This window comes from Schistocerca gregaria, chromosome 5 (genome assembly GCF_023897955.1).
Source record: "Schistocerca gregaria isolate iqSchGreg1 chromosome 5, iqSchGreg1.2, whole genome shotgun sequence".
Classification (NCBI taxonomy): Eukaryota; Metazoa; Arthropoda; class Insecta; order Orthoptera; family Acrididae; genus Schistocerca; species Schistocerca gregaria.
The window spans coordinates 37,562,717-37,566,451 of NC_064924.1; positions in this window are offsets into that span (position 1 = coordinate 37,562,717).

Here is a 3,735-nt window from a genome sequence, read left to right on the forward strand (position 1 = left end):
CAAAGCCCCTTGCGGGACTGGGTCTAAGAATAGGCCCGAGGTATTCCTACCTGTCATAAGAGGTGACGAAAAGGAGTTTCACACGTTTCGGCCATTATGTGATGGCCCCTGTAGGGAGTAACACACATTCTTCAAAATTTTCTCGAAGAGCAAGCCAATTGGTGAAGGGCGCCTTACATGCTGCATCGTGTCCATCATCCATTGAGATCTTTACCCCACTTTCTCGCTGTTGCATTTCAGTCCCCCTCATTCTCCATCTCTTGGGCAAGGACACCTTCCTGGGTGCGTTTTCCACCATGGACTATGCAGTGTCACTTTCTCCAATGACGATGACCGTGGACTTCTTTGCAGCTGATATCCAGCATGGTAGCCAGCCCATTGAGGAAGAAGGAAGAAGAAGGTTCTGCTGTTAGGTAGTTCTCATGGCAGAGGTGTAGGCCAGCAGTTGCAGGAAGTGCTGGGGAGTGAGTACCAGGTCACCAGCATTGTGAAGCCTAATGCAGGATTGGCTCAGGTGACTGTTAACGTAGGGGGGTTATGTAGGGATTTTACTAAAGAGGATCAGGTACTGATTGTGGGTGGGGCTGGTAATAGTATTGATAGGGATGGGGAGTATGACATAGATGGTGAACTGGAAAAGATAGCCACTCACACTGGCAACACGAATGTGCATTTCGTGGAACTGTTTCAGCGTCACGATCAGCCTCATCTTAATACAACCGTCAGGTGTAATAACATGAGACTTGGGGGTCACATTTCGGTGGTGTCGGTGGAGTCTATCAGCAGGACGGGTTTCTCTAGACATGGCCTGCACCTCAACAGGTATGGGAAGGGGAGGTTGGCAAAGCTTATAGGTGACAGCATAGGTGGGGTTGGTGGGATCACCCATGGGAAAATTCCTGCAGTAGTGGGTGTTACAGGTGCACCTTCTTTAGATTGAAGTCAGCTGATAGGTATTCCTGCTTAAGGGAAGTCTCTCTAACAAAGGAACCACTTTTGACAAAACTTAGGTATCCGAGTAATGAGGGAATTAGTATATTTCATCAAAATATACAAGGTATTAGAGATAAAGTTAGTGAATTGCTTATAGATGTTGACTCTGAAATTATTGGTGTATCTAAACACTTCTTAAATAAGGAGATAATTCAGAGGCTTCCTTTACCAGGATACAGGTTGGCTGGCAGCTTTTCGAGGAGCTCTTTGCGGTGTGGGGGAGTAGCCATGTATGTGAAAAATGGAATCCCATTTGAGTCAATTGATGTTCCAAAGTACTGCACTGAAAAGATGTTTGAATGTTGTGCAGGTGTGGTTAAATTTAATGGAGCTAAATTTCTAACTGTTGTTATTTATAGATCACCAGACTCTGATATCACAATATTTTTGCTAAAGCTAGAGGAGGTTGTATAAGTGATTGTGCAAGGAAGAGGATGCTTAATTCATATGATCTTATGCAAACCGTATTCTTTCCAACGAGAGTGCAAAGGAACAGTAGAACAACCATAGACAACATTTTTGTTCATTCCTCATTACTAGAAGGGCATTCTGTTGGCAAAAAGGTGAATGGCCTTTCAGATTATAATGCACAAATTTTAACTCTCAAAGATTTTTGTGCTGCAACACGTGTTAAATATAGTCATCAGCTGTTTAGGAAAGCTGATCCAGTTGCTGTAGAGACCATTGTTAACATTATAAAGGAACAAGAGTGGCAAGATGTTTATAGCACTGCTACAGTAGACGATAAATATAATGCTTTTCTCAAGACTTTTCTCGTGCTCTTTGAAAGTTGCTTTCCATTAGAACGTGTAAAACAGGGTACTAGCACAAACAGGCAGCCTGGGTGGCTGACTAGAGGGATAAGAATATGTTGTAGAACAAAGTGCCAATTATATCAATACCTTAGAAATAGTCAGAATCTAAATGCAGCAGCCCATTACAAACGGTATTGTAAGGTGCTTAAAAATGTTATTAGGAAGGCAAAAAGTATGTGATATGCAGATAGAATAACTAAGCCTCAGGATAAAATTAAAACCATATGGTCAGTCGTAAAGGAAGTGGCTGGTCTGCAGAAACAGCTCGAGGATATAGAATCAGTGCATAGTGGGAATGTCCATGTTACTGATAAGTCGCATATATGTACAGTATTTAATAATCACTTTCTGAATATAGCAGGTGAACTAAATAGAAACCTAGTCCCAACAGGGAATCATATGGCGCTCTTAGAAAAAAGTGTTCCAAGACTGTTACCTGAAATGCTCCTCCATGATACTGATAAGAGGGAGACTGAGTTAATAATTAAATCACTAAAGACCAAGAACTCTCATGGATATGATGGGGTATCTAGCAGAATACTGAATTATTGTTCTATGTATGTTAGCCCAGTACTTAGCCATATCTGTAACTTTTCCTTTAGGTGTGGTCGGTTTCCTGACCGATTAAAGTACTTGGTAGTCAAGCCACTTTATAAAAAAGGGAGACAGGGATAATATTGACAATTATAGACCTATTTCTATGCCATCGGTGTTTGCTAAAGTTATCGAGATGGTTGTATATACAAGGTTACTGGAGCGTTTAAATTCATATAATTTGCTGTCAGATGTTCAGTTTGGTTTTAGGAATGGTTTAACAACTGAAAATGCTATATTCCCTTTTCTCTGTGAGGTTTTGGATGTGTTAAATAAAAGGTTGCGAACGCTAGGAGTTTTCTTTGATTTAACGAAGACTTTTGACTGTGTTGACCACAAAATATTACTGCAGAAGTTGAACCATTATGGAGTAAGGGGAGTAGCTTACAATTGGTTCGTCTCTTACTTTAAGAACAGAAAGCAGAAGGTAATTCTCCGCAATATTGACAGTGGTAGTGATGTTCAGTCCCAAAGGGGCACTGTTAAGTGGGGCGTTCCCCAAGGGTCGGTGTTGGGGCCACTGCTGTTTCTTATTTACATAAATGATATGCCTTCTAGTATTACAGGTCATTCAAAAATATTTCTGTTTGCTGATGGCACCAGCTTGGTAGTGAAGGATCTTGTGTGTAATATTGAAACAGTATCAAATAATGTAGTTCATGAAATAAGTTCGTGGCTTGTGGAAAATAATTTGATGTTAAATCACAGTAAGACTCAGTTTTTACAGTTTCTAACTCACAATTAAGCTTGAACAGGATAGAGTAGCATGGAGAGCTGCATCAAACCAGTCCCAGGACTGAAGACAACAACAACAACAACAACAACAACTCACAATTCAACAAGAACCGATATTTTGATCAGACAGAATGGGCATATTATAAGCGAGACGGAACAGTTAAAGTTCCTAGGCGTTTGGATAGATAGTAAGCTGTTGTGGGAAGCCCATGTCCAGGATCTTGTTCAGCAACTAAATGCTGCTTTATTTACCATTAGAACAGTATCTGAAATAAGTGACACTTCAACACGAAAAGTAGTCTACTTTGCATATTTTCATACGCTTATGTCGTATGGTATTATTTTCTAGGGTAATTCTTCTGATTCAAAAAGGGTATTTTTGGCTCAAAAACAGGCTGTTCGAGCTATATGTGGTGTAAGTTCAAGAACCTCTTGTAGACCCCTATTCAATAGTCTGGGAATTCTGACATTGCCCTCACAGTATATATTTTCTTTCATGTCATTTGTAGTTTGCAATATTAGCCTATTCCCAAGAGTTTGCAGCTTTCACTCAGTTAATATTAGGCAGAAATCCAATCTGCATGTGGAATGCCCTTCC